We start from the raw sequence: 18,561 nt of genomic DNA on the forward strand, positions 1-18,561 counted from the left end.
GGAAAACTGGTGCAGAGATATAGATCATGATTCTGCTCATATATTTTCCTATTAAGCAGCACTTTCCTTCCAAATTCAGTTTTCCCCCATAGCTTTCCTTATAAATCTTCTGGATCAAAATATTAATTTAGGATTTCCCTGTTGCTGTGTTGTGCATTCACCTGAAGTTAAAACTGCAGTGAAAGGAATTGAGGCAGAGCACAATCATGTTTTGAGCATTTATGTGCTACGTGAAATATTTCCTGTGTGGAATATGAACTTAAGTTTGATGTCATTTTTCCTGAGGAGGTATATCATGATCATAGCTTGAATTACAGAAATGGAACTACCCTTAGTACTTGGAATTACAGATGTGGCTTAGCATGCTCAGTTTAACACAGAGTTGAAATAGAAATGTTATAGAGTGGTGGGAGCCAGCTTCACTCTGTATTCTTGGTACCTCCAGTGCTGTTGGCATTCCTGTCAAAAGAGATTTATTTCATTTACTTTAGTGAGTGTTGGACTGGACCACGAAGGAGGTAGTCAAAACTTCTAGATCACAACTGTTTGAAGGATGCTCATGAACAGTTCAGTCAGCATATTATTGTTGGATCCTACACCATGGAAAAAGGGTAGGAGGTTTCTGAAAAACTGAGTCATCTGCACTGTGTCACAGAGTCAGTGGGACTACTCACATTTCATCTCCTGGTGCAAATGCAGGTTTCTGTATGTTCAGAGAGAGTACCTTCTTTTTCTTTCCTGTCCCGTATCCCAGATTGGAGAGAGCTCTTTCCTGACACTGAGACATGCTGGGGAATTTCTTTGGACATCAAAGCAAAGGTTTATTGAAATCTTACTCTTGAACTTCATTTTCTCTTTCTCTTTTACTGAAAGGGGTGACAAATAACAGGGCCCACTCTGGAGGTCACTGAGGAAATGATGCTGAGAATTCACTCCCTGGACAAAGGTAAGGCTTGCCTGTCACCACAAAGTTGTTAAGAGTATGAAAGCTATGTTCAGTGTGCTGGTAAGAGATGGGGACAAATGTTATTCACAGTGTTAGTCTTTCATGAAAAGAGGGTTTTCCTGTTCTTTCAGCTTTTACCTGGGTTCAAGGACATTTGTCTACCATACCTTGATGTTTTTCCCTGCAGAAAAAGTAAAAGAGATCTTTCATTGTGATCAACCTTTCTTTTTTTCTTTACAGCTCAGTGAGGTATTATTATCTTGCAGGTGCAGAACTGGGGAGTGGAGGGCCCGGGTGACTTGTTCCTGGCCACCTACTTGTTCAGGAAGGAATCAAACCCACATTTTTGTTTTGCTGCTGGGCTATGCCCCTTGTCAGACAGAGAATAGCTGCAATGCAGTAGCCTTTATGGACGTTCCTGGCCATGCCATATTTCCCTGATTCACTTGGCAGATAGGCTCTGAAAGGTTTATTTAATAACCTGACTTAATATTTTAAACAATATTCAGAAACTATGAAGTAACTCAGTGGAACAGAGGAACATAAGAATATATTTTCTTTTGCTGCTTTCTTCTTCCTACTGAGTTCTTCCATCACCTGGTTGCATCTCCCATACATTCCTATTCACTATCTACGTGGTCTACACTAAATCAAAAATGCCAGCTATGCTTGCAAAGTCATGTTGGAGTGGGGGCCTGGAGATCAGGTTAAGCAGCCCAAGCCTTGGTGAATATTATCCTCCCCCTGTAACATTCCCGTAATTTGTCTTCCCTGATTTCTTGCACATTCCTTTTTTACACTGCTTCTCAATTCCTTGGCAGTCTAAATAGTAGAAAATGGAACTGTGAATGGAAACAAATCTTCAAATTAGGCCTAATCCTCTCAACTCTTAATAGCTGGTGAAGGCCTGCCTCTCACATGCCTACACAGAGAATGGGCTGACAGGAACAGGAGGTGTGTACCTCTGCTTTCTTTTTTTTTCTGTGTGGTTTCTCTAATAAGCAGAAAATTATCAAATGCATTTTTGGATTGACATATGTAAAGCTGAAATTTTGTAGAAAGGGTTGGCCCTCTTTATTTCATTTGCATATATTTACCCTTGTAACAGAAGTCATTTATATGAATTTCTAGGAGGACTGTAAAGGTTATCCAAAGACCATCTTTCAAAGGGAATTCTCATAAGATATGTATGCAAAATATGCCTATGCTGTCACAAGCAGGTAATTTCACATGCAAAAATATGCTGTTATAGATGATGAAAAACAAGCCGTCATTCATGAAAGCCATGGTTTACTTGTGCAGTTAATACTGCAGATTCAGCTAGGAAGAGACACCTGCAGGAGACCATCTAAGTCATCAAGTCCATTTGTCATAAGTGCAGTCATTACAAGTATAGTCCAAACGGCTTCATAAAACACCTCTTTGGGGCACTCAGTATGCTACAGAACTGGTAACCTCTAGGTTAAATATCAAATGACATAAAATGCTGCAATGGGACACATGAGAAGGAGAAGGTGAGATCCAAGATATTACCAGTGTCCTAGATTCTTCCACTGTAGTTCTGTGAACAGCCCTGTGGTGCTAGAGCACCCACTTTCCATGGGAAGGCTTTCAGGTTTCTTTTCTTGGAGTTTCAAAACTGGACTAGACAAGACCCTGGTCTTTTTGGTCTGGCTGGCCCTGCTGTGAGCCACAGTTGGACTAAATGACTGCAGGTGGTCTCTTCCAACCTAAATTGCTTTTATTATGATACAAGTTTTACTGTTCTCAGCTTCAGAACTTCTGTAGGAATTGAAGTAGTAACATGATTGTCCATTAAATTTCTGTGAGCCAAGAATTATTTCAACTGTTGATATCCTTCCTTAGTTTGGGATACCCTTTGTCTCTGATTTTTGAGCCTTTCTCTAAGGCACACAGTAGGGAGTGAGATAAATGAGCAGAGAACAAGACTAAATGTTAGTGTTTTAATCAGGTCATGAAAAAAGGCACTTTTGACTCACTGTGTATTAAATGAAACACATCAGCCTCGTTCTGTTGTAATACAAGAAAAATGCACAAATGACAATCCTGAGGGTAGAATGACTTCTCTATACCTTATGTAGTACAACACTGTAATGTTGTACATTGCTGAAATTTGGGCAAACAACTTCAGAATTTTTAACTTGACAGCTGTACTCTTTGCTTGAAGGAAAATGTACACACATTAGATGGAAAATGTGCTTATGGGGCACCCTGAAATAAGTTTCAACTTTTGATTGAAACCAGCAGCAAAATTTAGAATTTAAAATTGTTCGAATTTAGTAGAGCTGGATTAGGAACTCAGCTGTGGAACTTCTTAGGGAAATTTTCATGTCCTTATGTAAGCCTAGAAGAGATCTGGTCAACTGAGCCCAGCACAGGGCTCTAAGAATGATCCAATCCATCATAAGAGTGGACAGGTCTTCTCCATTAGTGAACATTTGTGCTGATAGTGTAGTTCCAACTGAGTTCAGCAGAAAAGGAAGCACCCACATCTAGCTGATTTAATTTTTTAGGGCATAATTAATTAAAGTAGTATCTGTGATCTGTTAATTAAAAGAATGAAATCTGAAATTAGATTTTTGGTAAAACAGAAAATGTGGACTTGGCAAAAGTTTTGAAACTCACATAAGGCTTCTGATAAATTCATGTTGGTTATGCAGTTATTTGGGGGGTGGGGTAGAGGTTAAAAGAGGGTCTTTTATCTCCCCCACAAAACCATCTGTGAGCCTTTTTTTATCTGACAGGCAGTAGAAGAGGAGGAGATGTGTAGGAAAAATTAAATGTTCACATTGTTCAGCAACAAGAAAGGCATGTGTCTTAGAAGCTCTCTTATCCAAGCTTCTGCCTTCCTAAAAGCCCTATAAGCCATATTTAGGTTATGTCCCCTGAAGTAGCCTTAAGGAATTCTTCTAGCAGAGATTTCAGCGTGTCCAATTACAGTCTGAGAGCCTGATCCAAATATTACTGAACTCACTATCTCCACATTCCATCTCAGTGATTGTAAATAAGGGGGTGGAGGTCTACTGTGCAATGCCATAAAAATATTCTCCCCTTTAAGGCACATGTAACAAAAAAACCCCAAAAATCTGATATGTAAACAAACATTAGCAGAAGATTATGTTGCAACATATAACACTATTCTACATGCTAAATCCTACATTTATTCAGATAATTTGTCACATCACCTGGTTTATAGATTTTTTAGAAGTCCTGAGACATCTATATGTTGTGTGTATCCAGCTATTCAGAATCCTGGGACTGGTGATTTTTCAGAGTAAAACCCCATGAAAAGTTAAATCTGTGTCATATGATGAGGTAGTAGAAGAACTAGAATTACACATGCATACATATATGCAAATATTGTCTATACCAGTAATATATAAATACATGTATGTAAGAAAATGAAAGGGGAAAAAAGTGGGAACAATGTTCACTATTGGTAGCTACTTAACAGGAATATCTCTAAAAGAATTATACCACTTGGTCTTAGAATATTTTTACAATTTAATTATATATCTCTATCAGAGTGACACTAAAGAAAAAACGTTTTGAATGTTTTTTTTCTAAATGTTTTTATGTATTTGAAAATATTCTGTTGACTTCATTTGCCCAAGCAGTTGTTTCTCAAAACCAGTCAAGCAGGGCTTTGACACAGCTTCCAAATAACTCATCACTTGAAAAGCAAAAGAAGCCAAAAAGTAAATAATGTCCGAATTCAACACAAACGTGCATAAACACAGACATACAATATACTTATCTAACACAGCAGGTATTCTCACAAGTGTCATATGTAAGACTAACAGATATATTCCTACTGTGTTTGTCTATGAGTGCAACACAACAGACACACTATAAAAACAACGTGTCTAAAAACTGGAAATATTTCTACATGTTGTTCCTGTAGAAACCACAACATTTTCATGAGTATCTCAGAAATCATGTATATTTAAATTAAGAAGCACATTAAGAAAACTGATGAGGACATGGGATTTGAAGCACAATTTCAGCAACCTTTCAAAATTTCAACAATTTATTTTATATTTTAAGGAAGTAATAATTTCCATCATATGCTGAAGATAAACAGATGTGGAAAAATGTCAGGTTTTTGTCATTATATTAAATTTGATAACAAAAGACTTATGAACTGGAAATTATTGATACTAATAACTAGTAGATGGATCCTTGTTAATTTACAGGTTTGGGCTTTTCTTGGAAGGAACAAGATTGATCAGGTATTTCCAGCCTGAGATGTGGATCAGAACACAGTAATGATGAAACCTTCTTTTAGGTTTTATAGACTGGAATTGTTCTCAATATATAAAATAAAATTATTTTTCTTTAATTGTTGAAAAGCAATTACAATTTTAAATTGATTTCCATAAATTTAATTTTATTATTAAGAAAAAATATTATCTATACTTAAAGTAGATGAAAGCTGCTTAGCATTATCCAATTCCTGATTTAAATCCTTGTGTTTGTCACCTACTGTTTGAAGAGTCTCTCTAGTTAAAATTTGTTCTTTTGGTCTGAAAATATGTGGCATATGACACAAAGCTCTAGTTTATCAGTTATCGTGGTTTCTAGTGCCTTAATAATCTGCAAATATTGTGTAGTGACAATTCTGATGAAGAGATGGATTCCAGTGTCTCCAGAGCTGAATGACATCATGTTCTGGGGGAAGAGCAGGCCAAAGGGCTGGCAGACCAAAGTTTGTCTCTGTTACCTGCACCCTAGGCCCCAGAAGCACCAGGAATGTGCTTCAGTCAACATTCAGATGTGCACAGAGACCTGCAGGCTTTTGGCTACATCAATACCAGCAAGCAGACAAGTCCAAGGCCTCTTTATTTCTGCTGTTGCCTGGCAGGGAAACCTTGTGGCTGAATTGTCTGTCCCATGGCAGGAGGCCTCACCATGACTGCCAATCAATAGAACCTTGCATAGACTCTGTCATCACCAGAGAGTAGACAAAAAGAGAAGAAAAGAATATGTCAGGGTTTGTCTACATTATTCAGATCAAATTTACCAGGTATAGGCAAAGCCTTTTTTAAACGATTTCTGTCCTGGGATTTCCACTGAGATCAAGGACATTGTCACACTAGAAGTCCAAGCAAATATGGGGCAGGCTGTGTCTAGCGATGTCTCTTAGGTGCCACCTGACTCTGTTGCTTTGAGAAACTAATTAATTTGCCTTACAGGACATAGATATAAGGGTCAGACAACACCTATGCCTCTGCTTTTGATGGAAATGCTTCCGAAGATAATAAGAACATAAAAGTGTCACCTCAATTTATGCAGACATTGTACATCTTTGCAGATATCCAAGCAGAAGGGAGGCTAGGTCCATAGTCCAACTACATTCCTTGGCAAGTCTCCCTTCAACTCCTTAAGGTTTGAGTCATATTCAAGGGTGTGGACTAGAGATAAATATTGTTGTCCTGGTTCCATCCAGGAGAAGGTTAATTTTTTGCAGCACCTGGGAGGGGGCATGGCCAGGACCCAAGGTTGTTCTATAGTATTTCTGGGACTCGGGGCAGGGACTCTCTCCCAGGGATAAGGGGCTCCTTCCGGATGAGAAAACATGGTGGAGGGAGGTGTCCAGTATTTTCTGTTATTGGAGATGTTTGTCCATGTAAGCATTTTATTTTCGTACACCTTTTATTATTAGTACTGTCGCTGTTACTGTTCATTTTATCTCATTGCTGTTCCAAGTAAACAGTTCTTATCTCAGCCTATGCTATTTGCCTTTGTGCCTGCAGTTGGAGGGGACATGGGGAGCAGTGGGGGCACTGAACTGGGGACTGAATTCCTAAACCATGACAATGGTCTAGACAGGAAAACTGTGCTCACCCATGGAACAGCATGGATCTTCACACTGCCCACTGAGATGAGCCCATGGTTTATGCTAAAACCCTACAATGCTTTTGGGCATCATTGTCAGTTTTTCCTTGCTCAAAACAGTGCTAGGGATCATATTAACATTAAACAGGACAGGAGCCAGGGACCTTGTGCTCAATCCTGGTCTTGTAGCCTTTACTATTAGACAGTTGAAGTTGGTACCACCAGGAGTAGAAAGAGAAGAACTTTTTTGCAGGGGAATGTGTTCTCCCTTTAATTCTAATGATTCCTGGGTATTTTTATGTACAGTAGTTAGTTTTCAGACTGATGAGAAGAAGTCTCATTTGTGCAGATGGGAAATGCTTATTATGCTAATAGTGTTCTGCATTGTTAGCAGAGATTATTAGACAGAGATGTTAGAAATGCCTCTAGTGGAATTAAGTAGGTGACAAGGTAAAACGAAGAGATAAATGACAACAGTGATTAGGAAATGGATTGTGCTGAATACATCAGTGCAAATGAAGAAGGGAAAGGAACTACTTTTAAAACTAATTGTTTAATCAGTAAAGTAGCCGTGAAAAACATACGAAAAGATAGTTTATTTAGATGATACCAAACTCTGCTTGTGAGATTACATGTGATGTTTAATCTGGAGAAACCTGAGAGAAGTGTCAAAATGATGAGCAAGGAGGAAAAACAGAACACCTGAAAGTAAGGAAGCCATAGACAGGCTTGTGTTTTATAATTAATAAATTCTGTCAAATATATGTATGGACAATATTATGTATGGACGACTACATATTTAACATGAAATTTAGTGCAATGTGCTATTCATCTTCTCTGAGCTTGTAATACATCAAGAAAAGCAAACTTTAGAGGCAGTCCTACAGGCTGTCTGGTCACATCAGTCTCTCCTAATGCCTTAAGAACTGCTGCTCTTTGGCATGTTGCCTCTATACCTACTTCCATTGTTCCAGCTAAAGATGGGATTTGTGACTTCAATTTGAAAAATACTCTTTTGTCTTTGTTTCTGAAGTAACATGTCAATAGCCTGACTGTGCTGTAAACTTTCACTAAGTGCTTGATGAAAATCAATGCATATTTATAAAGTGCTATTGCAGCACTGCAGTTTGATATGACAGAACCAGTCATGGTAAATAAATGATTTGAGGAATATGGCTTTTTCCTTGTTTGTGGATCAGTAGTGAATCAATCCTGCCAATGTATTGATTATTCTTAATTATTCAGTATGGGTAAAACTTTCATTGTTGTGTCAATTACCATCACACAGCATGTTCAAACATTGATCATTTCGGCTGTTCACACTTGCAGTATGTGACAGATCGCTTAAGTTTCTGGAGTCGTTTTGACTCCCTCATCATATGCCTGAAACTTCTATGTGAGGAGTGAAGAACAGCAAATAGTTACAATCATTAGCTGATAACAATTGTTCTTGCTCGCCTTCAAACTTTCCTGCTTTTGTACCTGGTAGGCAATATAAGGATTGCTTTTTTCACCCCTTGTATTGAGTATCAGTTAAACAGAGAATTCTGTTAGGACAAATGCTGCTTCTTTCAGATTAATTGTGAATAGCATCTGTGGCTTCCTAGCAGAAATAATCATGAATACAAATATTTACTGACCAGAAAACTTGTCTTGACTAACATCAAAATAGGTTCCTAAACTTTGTTTGGAATGGGGAGCTGTTTGTTATTTCCAGAATGACTGCAGATCCTCATCATGCACCATCCAGCTTTCCTTTCTCTTGTTCTGACTAGTTGAGGGAGGGTCAGGTTCTCTGGTCTATCTAGCCAAGATGAGGCACCCCTAAATGCATGGGTTGCAGTTGGTGTGCACACTCTTGTTGTAAATATCTGAGTGCCTCACAAACTTCAAATTCTCCGAGACGAGCAAGTAAATGATCACCTTTTACAGACAGTAAACTAGAGCTAAGAAAGGCTCCATAACTTGTCTAATGTCACATAGGAAAACTGCAGGTGAGCAAAACAAATTTTCTGGATTGAGGACCCTAAACATCAACATCCTTTCAGGTTGATAATGCACAATATACTTGAGCTCTGAAGCACAACAATAAAGGTCATCTTCCATGAAGAAGTGCCTGGATACAGAATGTGTGCTCGGCTCTTTTTGATGCTTGATAGGAGAGGAAGAGGAGAAGGAAGGGCTGTTTCATTCCTACCGAAATGCAGCTCAGAACAGATTGTGAATGGATGTGATTTTTCATGATGGTGAAGATGTGAATTAGTGTAAGCAAGGAGGAATCACCTGTGCGCTGTCATGAGAAGTTCTTTATTCCTCTCATTTCTGACACAGAAGATCAGGCAAGGAAAGTTCATTGGGTGTCCCAGCAGGAAGGGATGGGCTCTCTGATGGGAAGATAGTAGGAAGTATTTCTTTCAAAGTGGGAAGCTCCTGTTTCAAACACCATCAGTTTTTATGAGACTTCTTAGTGATGATGGACTCTTTCTTGTTGTAAGAAGTAAAAACATTTAACATGAGGGCCTACACTGCCTAGACATGAGCAGCTATTCATTTGTGTCTCCCTAAATAAAGATTGGAGCAAGGAGATCTTTACTTTGGGCCACAGCAATGAGGAGGAGCAGTTACACTGTGGAGAATATTTCTGTATCAGAAGTGTCTTCAGGAAACCAATTTGCATCTGATGATGCACAGTTTTTGCAATACAATAATTTAATGTCTTTTTTAACCAACAGCTGAAACAGCCTTACAAGACAACTTCTAACTTGAGAATAGGCACAGACACAATGTCCTCTTTCTGCTAGTCAGGCTGTTCCCACACTGTCACAAAAGCATTGTCACAGGCTAAACCTCCAACTGTGACTCTGACCTCTGTCCTTCCTGGACAGTAAAGGCATCAGTCAATACTTGAGACCCCTGCAAACAATGGCCTTTGCTGACAGTACCCTAAAGCCTCTAACACTTCAAAAATCTGGTCACTGGGAAAAAAAGAAGGCATCCCTGGGTGAATTACTGCACACTATGAGTCTCAAATATAACCACTTAGCCTATTTCTTCTGTAAATAAGGTGACTGAGAGGTTGGTAAACTGCTGTCTCAGTCATTTCACTTTCTTGAATCTCTCCCTGGCTTCAGATTTACGTACAGCACAGACAGAAAAGATTTTGGGGAAATTCAGATTTTGCAAAGATTTTGGGATTCTTATCAGGGAAAACTAACATAACATTTTGGGATTAAGAAATCTGAATTGGAATTACAATGTTTGATTCTGGACAAGTTTTATTTTTGTTTCTGTTCAATTGACCTGCCAAGTCACCTGTTCAAAGTTTTGTTTTGGATATCTTGTGATCTGGAGATTCATGGTAGAAAATAGAACATGACAAATACAGGCTACTGCAGTAACTAGTCCAGGTAATGTCAATTCTTAAATGGTAACATGATGATTCAGTTCAACAAACTGAAGTTAAAAATTGCTGTAAAGTAATATTTTGTAGTGTATTTTAAAATTTTAAAGTTATGCCTTTTCCATTCCCTTAAAAAGCAGTTTTCATAATTTGCATCCATCACAGGAAGATAAATGCTCCACAGAAGAAAAATTACCATTTCCATTTGTCAGTTGCAGACCTGGCAACAATTCTGTGTACTTTTTGACTTTTCAGAATTAATTTATTGCATTTAAAAATGAAACAGTCAGCCTGATTAAACTCTACTTAATAGAATAAACCAGCACGCATAGAAAACATCTGAAAATATTTATCAGAATTATTGTATTTTTTAATAGGTCTTGGCATTGGCTGACAAAGAGTAGATGTATTGTGTTTACTTGGTTAGCCAAGTGCTTACTTTCCCACTAAATAGCAGATGACACTGGTTCTCCAGAGCAACTGGAAAACTAGAGGGCTGAGTTGTTCTGAGACGGGGACCATAGGATCCCGTAATGAAATTACAAACCTAATTATATGCTCTTCTCTCTATGTTCAGTCAACATAAGCATGGAACAGATATTGGCACTTGTAAGGATTCTATTCTGCTGGTGACTTTTTCAGTGCCTCCAGAAAAGCTCGAAGTACCCACACTCCTAATCCAGCTGTCTCAGAGCCTTCACATAGATGAACAATTCTATATTGCCATCTGCCTAAAATTTAATATAGAGCTGCTGTTCTGTTCTAGTAAAACTCTGCAGACATATTTCTGTATTTTCACTCTCCTTTGGGATGATCACAGAGCTTATAACATTTTTTGGTGGAGAACAGAAGGGGAAAAAAACGAGGAATGAGGTAAGGGATTTTTTGTTCAAATCCCTGCTCTGAAAAGCACATTGTGACTGAAAAAAACATTGCTTTGGGAATTAGTGAAAGGTAATTCATGAGCCAGCATGAACATGTTGCTTTCCTGCTTCATCCTATGCCAGCTCCCTAGGACTTCAAAGTTTGAATAAAAGTTTCTGCCTTCTGTTAAAATTTTCTGTGAGCTGTTTTTCTCTTCTTGAAGGTTTACATTTCCTCCACGGTAATCAGAGAATTTGGTAGCTAGTTTCCACCAGAGAAGCTACTCCTGCCTAAGAACAAGCTGGTGAACAATAACTTGTTCCCAAATATTAGTTCCTGTTCTTTATAAGAGCCCTGCTGAGACTTCCACAATAAAATAATTTTGTAGAGTACACAGTATGACTTCACCAAAAGAAACTTATACATGCAGAACTCTTCAAAAAACTTTAAAACTTTAAAAAAATAATTACAAGGCTGTGCATATATCCTTAGTTTAGAGTTTGGAAAGATTTATTACTGGTTTCAGTGTGTATATTTAAAGTCATGTGTGTATGTGTGTTTAAAGTAATAAGGTATGTGTGTTTAAAGTAATAAGGTAGACATCAGAAAGTTAACAATTTAATAACAGGTTGCCTAAGAGTGCCAGGGCTTTTACTGTGATCTGAAGGCAATTGACAGCTATTATTCTTCACTTAGGAGCAACGGCCCACCCCAGTAGCAATGAACAGACAAATCACAAAGTATCATGTTCCTTCTTGATTGAACAACTTCAGGGGCCCATGGTTAACTGCATGGCCTCTTGTTCAGCTGCAAGTGTGTCTTTATTTGTTTGAGGAAGTGCCCAATTGAATATGGAGGTGAAAGAGAGGCCATTTCTCTTTTCTTTTTTTTTCTTTCCCTTTTTCCCCCTCAGTCTCAGAAAGGTCAGGAGCCTGCTTCATCTGTCATGCTTAATCAGCTGATGAAAACGCTGCTGATGCATGAGGTTGTGGCTCCTCTATTTTAAGCATAAATCTTAATGGAAGAATCATTCTGTAATGTGTTACTTCCTGAAATGTGGAGCTGCTCTTTTAGGAGTCTGCTGCAGGCTTTTGGTAGCATGGGTGTACAGTGTTTCTGGAGCTCTCCCAGGGCACCATGCTTTTGTTGGGTGATATATGTGACAGCTTCCAATTGCATATGATAAGGCATGTTGCCTCAGACTCCAGCAAAAGGCTCTAACAAAAGGACTAGACATCCCAACTGGAATGTGAAACAAGTCATCATGACTACAGTTAACAGGATGCTGCTGACTGAGGAACAAAGATGGGACTGCATTTCAATTGCCAAAATGAAATTAGTTGTTTCCCTCCAACCCATGGTATTTCTAATTTGAAGTGTTTGTGAAGCAGTTGAAAAATGCTGTATGTCTAGATAAGGTTGGCAAGACATGTGCAATCATTGATCTAGAGAGGGAGATAGAATTATGCAATATTGGCACAAGTGGTCCTTTGTCCTGGCTGGTGGGTCTGGCTTAACATGCTGAAGGACAGATATTGTGTCACACTTTGTCAGAAGGGCACATGTCTTTAAAAGCCCTTCTGAAATAATTGTGGTAAAAGATGTCTTTTCACTAAAAACTATTTATTTATCTACCTGACATGCCCGAGTTCTTAGTCTTTAGATATGACATATTTTGTAGGTGAATATATTCCTGGAAGGTCCAAGAATTTTTCCTCAGGAAGAAGATCCTACAAAGAAAAAGCCGCAGCATGACAAGATGCAGTGCCTTTTCTACTGTCATTAGAAGGCACCCAAAAAGAAAAACAGGTATGAGTTGCAACATAGAAATATGAAGTCCACGATAGTCATAGATACTGCATTTTGTCACAGGATGGAGAAAAAGAATACCCAGCCTCACACAAAAAAGAAAGTAATCTACAGGACTTCTCCTTTTTAATGAGCTTAATGTCCCAGAAACACATGGTTGAAAAAAAAAAGAAGGAAGCCAATATATAGGGACTTTTTGTGGGCTCAGAAATTGAGGGGCCTTGATGTGGTCTGTGTCAGTTATTCTGACAGAAAAATGTTTGCTACAGAACTAGCTGGATTTCATAAAATTTTTCTCCCCTAGGTTGATGTGCAATTAAATGGTTCATCATTGTATCCTTGTATGAATTAAACTTTTGAAGTCCAGCACTAAGAAAGAAAGGACTACAACAAAGAACCTTGACAACTAACGTCTACCCTGGTATTTCTCAGTATATCACATTATAAAAGAAAATACAAGTGAATGTACAGGCAAGATATGTCTTAGATGCATGCAGCATTCATCAGCTCTCCCCTGGCATACAGAGAATTCAAGGTCTTTGTGCTTGCTGGAATACTGCCAATACTTTCCTGTTTTCTTGAACCTGGAAATGCTGCCTTGAGCAGAACATACATGATGCATCTTCAGAGAAGCTGCAGAGCTTTTAAATATGCAACCACTGCAGATGGGTATTAGCATGTGTAGAGGCTACCATTATGGCTCTAATGCAGCTTTTCCAAACATACAATCTACAACTTCAAGGAGTCATGACGGCAGTTCTCTTTTCTGGAGCTAAGCCAGAAGCTCTGTTTGCAACTACATGTAAAGTTGCAGCTGGAAAGGATTTGGGAACTGGCATCCTAGTGACAAAATGCAGTTCTGCATGTTATAGCAATGTCCCAAGATTGAGTGTACATGTGCTCATGTGCATGATTCATGTTGCTTGTTCTCCACCTACTGGTGGCATTTTTAAGCCTTAAAAGCCCTAATGCCCCTCCTATAAGTGATGTGGAGGTTACCATTACTTAACCCCATAAAAATGTGCAATCAGCTAATTGGAAATTTCTAGTTAAGCCTGTGCTCATGGTGCAGACATCCATTTATGACAGGCACTTGTCTTTATGACCAGCCTGCTTGCCACTGGAGAGCAGCGATGGGTTTGGACAAGATTTCCTTTCCCAGCCAGTGGAGCATGATGGCCCTGGATCACTGTGTTGATGGCTGGCTTGTTGAAGGCCAATTTTCTAATGCAGACACCCATGGTTCCTTAGTTTCAGCTGCCTATTCATTTATGTTCCCCATTCTCAATAATCGCCATTTCAGAAACAAAATGAACAGGGGTGAACATAGTTATCATTAGGAAAAGTGATGACAATTAAATATAATTAATAAACACTCCTATTACAGGCCATATGCATGCTGTGTGTCTAAACTGGACTGAGTCTAAAAATTAGTACACCTCATTACCCAAATAATTTGGAATTACACAGCACAACTTCCACTATTAATACAACTTAAAGAAACCCTCAATTTTTCCTCATGTATATCTGTTTCCAGAAAACTATGGTTTTTTTAGTCAAAGAATATTAGAATGAACATTGCTAATCACATCAGTCCAGATGGTTGGCTCTCTTCTTGCCAAGTGGAAGTATTGTAACCTATTTAATGTGCAATTTACATAAGCTCCATGTTAATAAAGATCCATGAGCTCGTGGACTTTTTCTCTACTCTTTTCTGCATCAGGGGTTCAGCCCACAGAGGCAGAGCATAGTGCTCATGACTGCCACTGGTGCTGGCTGCTGAAGCCAGAGCTGCTCAGTACAGTGCCCCCAACCTTTTGTCCCTGTCTCCTCACAGCAATATGGGATCCTATAATTGATCATTATCCACTTTTGAAGTTAAAAGTACAGTTAGGAGCATATATGGCAAACCCACATAAATCTGTGGTAAAGGCTGGAGTGAAACATATCTCAAAATAAAATTATCCTGTTCCTGTGTGCATTCAGCCTGCATTCTCGCACCAGCTGGAATGTATTAGTACTGTTTTGTGTTTATGGGCTTTTCAACTAAACCTTACACAATTTAATTTTCTCTGGAAATTTACTAACTTTGAGGCTACTGTGCACCCTGTTCTTCAGTCCAACCAGCATTTTTTGTGTGGCAGGTCGCACTATGCTGGCAATTACAAGATATTTTTCTGACGGGTAGAATTATGTGCTTATAAATTCCTGTTGGTTTCTCTGTGACCCATATGAGAGAAGTTTTTGTTGCTGAGAGCACATCTCCAGTAGGTTTGGCAGGTCATACACTTTTCTGTTATCCAACTGTAATGTGGTAAGAAATCATGAAACCAAAGATCATTTAACATTAAATCATTAAATCATGGTCTTGGCTGTCCATTCCCCCCCTTTTTCTGGATCAGTAGATACCTATGTAAGGCAGAGACTGCATTTTTCAAGTCACTCTAAGAGTACTTGTGCTCTAAGTACTTTAAAAAGCTTGTTGAGTATACAAGTGAGACAGACACCAGCTGAAGATTGGAATCAGGCAAAATTGTTTCCAAGGCCATACAGGAGTTTAAAGGCAGAATTGCTCAGATTGTTCTACAAGGCTGTTCTACCTACATTAACAGTAAAATCTGACCAAAATCTGGAAAGGAGACCACCTGGGTCTGAATATTTTGTATCTTGATATGCTGTTGGACTATATAGGCTTGTTCTGTTAAAAGCAGAACCTGATTAATTTATTCATTTCATGTTTAATACTTTGATATTTAATTTGATGATTACATTTCAAAATGTATTAAAGACTATTGGGAGTATTCTCATTGGTATGGGTATAATGGTGGAAGGTGGACATCTAAGTCTCTTCTGTGCAATAGAGCACAATAAGATGCTGAAGGCTTAATGTTTTATGATTTTGAGTTCTTTTGTGCCGCTGGAAAAAGTTTGGAGCTAATGACATTAAAGATCAGATGTACCAGGATGGGTTTGGCTCAGTCAAGGATTTCTCCTACCAAAAACTGACTACAAAACAAAATACTTTCTGGACAAACATCAGACAACCCAAAGCTGTCTGAATCTGCTGCTCTTAATGCGTTTCCTTACCATTTCAGAGAAACACAATATATTGGATCCATGAAACTTCAGATGTCTTTGTGATGTCTTATTCCTCTGCCTTTCGTTAACAGGTCATCAGCTTCCCTGGGAGTACGAGCATGCAAACCTGTGTTTTATGTGACCAAAGCAGAAATATGCTCCTCTCTTCTCCACACAGGGACTGTTTTAAGGAAAGTCTCCACCCCAAGATGGTGCAGCCTATTCACTGCTGATGTTCCTGGCACTTGAAAAACAACCAAAGACATCTGTGAGAGAAGGAGATTATCCACTCCAAAAATGCACTTGTATTAGTGGAAGGACAGGGCATCGGACAATATCTTACCACATTACACAGTAATTATAGGGAGAGCTGCACTGTACCCTCAGCTGATGCTTCCCCTGGATAGGCCCAAGATTTCACTGATGTAACTTCCAAATGGCACAATGTAATCTGAAATAGCAGGTAACAGGACTCTGATCCCAGAATTAGAAAACAGGAAGAAAACCAGGCAAATTAAAATAAAGATAAATAAAACCTCAGTTGACTGGCAGGGCTATGTAAACTTTTTTTTAAGTAGGTCTTGCACATATACCAAGTGGTCTTTTTCACGCTTTTCAGCTGCTGGAGATTTAAACTGAAATTTTTGTAATAACTTGTGTGTTTGTGTGTGTTTAGTATATGTATGCACAGGATGGGAGTTTAAGAGAACAAATTCATATAAGGCAAGGACATCCTAGATTATCCACTACCAAGACATTACCATTTATGGGAATATTTAGTGGTGACATACTAGAAAACATTAAAGTCAAACAATTACTTTGTAAAGGATGCTTTGAATTTGTCCTGTGCACAGCTTCTTACACAGAGGTCAAGGTGACTTTGTCTGTACAGCCAGTAAAATCTGCCCCAAGGGCTGCTCCAAAGGCACAGGATGCTTCCTGCTCTGTGCCCTCTTGTGCCAGGGCTGTTGTGAGCACATGCTCTGCTCATGCTTTACCACAGCAGGTGAGGCTCCAGGGGTTTTACTGAGAGTGGAAAAGTTCTGGCTGGGGCTCTCCTGCCTCAATAGAGCAGCTGCTTTTGTAAAACCCTCTCAGGGATGATGGAGCTAGAATACCTCTTAGTTTTGGGCAGAGGGAGGAACATTGATAAGATGACTCTCTGCTGTGTCCCTTTCTGCCTAGTTTTCTGTGAATTCTTGAAAACAAACAACTCAAATGCTGAGAGAGACTATTTTCAAATATCACCAGTCTCCAAGACCCCAAGCACAAAAATTCAGGGAGTGTTTTGTTGACAGGAAATTGTCACTTGCATATCTGATAGATCTTGTCTTGTTGGGTTGTTGTTTGGTTTTTTGCCTGTTTCAACTGAAATGTCAAAATATCAAAATATCCTTTACATGTGTATGGGGAAGATAGAATTACTTAGGAGTGATTTCTTCTAACCTTTAAAAAATACCCCTATAGTCTTCTATTGGCTGCTTCTAATGCCTCCTGCTGCTTTAACCTCTGTTTTCTTACAGAAGTGTGTGTTTATGGCATTTTAATCAAGTCTCCTTATTAAATGTGTGAGCACCATTTCATGTGAGGTGAAGGCTTGAGTACAATCTACATCAACACCTCACAGAGCCTGGTGATTATACATAACCTACATAACAGCTTTTCTGTTACACTTTTGACTATGTTCTCACTTCCTAAACCTTGACAAGACAGGCAATCTGCCTTCCCATTAGAATCTCATGCCCACTGCCCACCATTACAGTCAGCTATTAATGAATGAGGTGACAGCAAACTAAACTACATTTGCTGGTACCAGCTAGTACCAACTAAGTCCTCTTTATCTCTTACTATATAGAAATGACACCATCCCTCCCCCAACCCGTCCTCCTGAGTGCATGTGCTTACAAGATTTACAGTAGGGATTAGAAATTGGAAGACATTTTCCTTCCCATTTCACATACACAACCTATTGCCAGGTCAGGATGCATTCCGTCACTTAACACAAGGGAAAGCTCTGGCATGAAAACCAGGATCTGTTTTAACCTATTAATCAAGACTGGTGTAAACCTATCTTTAGACCTTGTCCAGACAAGAAAGAAAAATCATGTCCAAACAGAATAACTAAAACAATTCTTACCTGCTTTATTTCCATGGATCTTTTTTCCCTCCTTTTTTTCCTTTTCCTTTTTTTTTCCTTCATGTTTGAGAGCTAGTTGAAGTTTTACTCCTGAAAGATGAATGGGGATCCCTCAAAGGAGTTATTTTAGGTCTGTATTGAGCATTTTTATTAATGATCAAATGGCCAAAAGAATCTCCAAATAAGTTTTCATTTGTACTGGATATTATGCCAACAACTAGAAAGTCTTCTGTTCTACAAAGACTTCTAAAAGTTTTAAGAACCTAAAGGTATTAAAACTTTTCCAAAGCAAATCCTCCATGCTGGACATGGCTGCTGAACTTTAGCAAATGTCTTACACAAATGACTGAATTGTCCCTTCAGTAAATACTGGTTCCTATTTTGGACATTGAGGTTATTTTCATTACCTGTTTCTGGATTTGATCCTGATCTTAAAATTTGTTCTGTTTAAGTGAGCCAAATCACCTT

At 38.7% G+C, this 18,561-nt stretch overlaps 1 long non-coding RNA gene across 1 annotated transcript in view; it reads left to right on the forward strand.

Annotated features, from left to right (window-relative positions):
• LOC102064414 (uncharacterized) overlaps positions 1-18,012 on the forward strand; it is a 444,388-nt gene extending 426,376 nt beyond the window's left edge. The window contains exons 12-14 of the long non-coding RNA XR_003380436.2: positions 874-946; positions 12,751-12,878; positions 16,049-18,012. This is a non-coding gene — a long non-coding RNA (uncharacterized LOC102064414). The remainder of the gene's footprint in view (positions 1-873; positions 947-12,750; positions 12,879-16,048) is intronic.
• Positions 18,013-18,561: the final 549 nt, after the last annotated feature.

This window comes from Zonotrichia albicollis, chromosome 3 (assembly GCF_047830755.1).
Source record: "Zonotrichia albicollis isolate bZonAlb1 chromosome 3, bZonAlb1.hap1, whole genome shotgun sequence".
In the NCBI taxonomy this organism is placed as follows: Eukaryota; Metazoa; Chordata; class Aves; order Passeriformes; family Passerellidae; genus Zonotrichia; species Zonotrichia albicollis.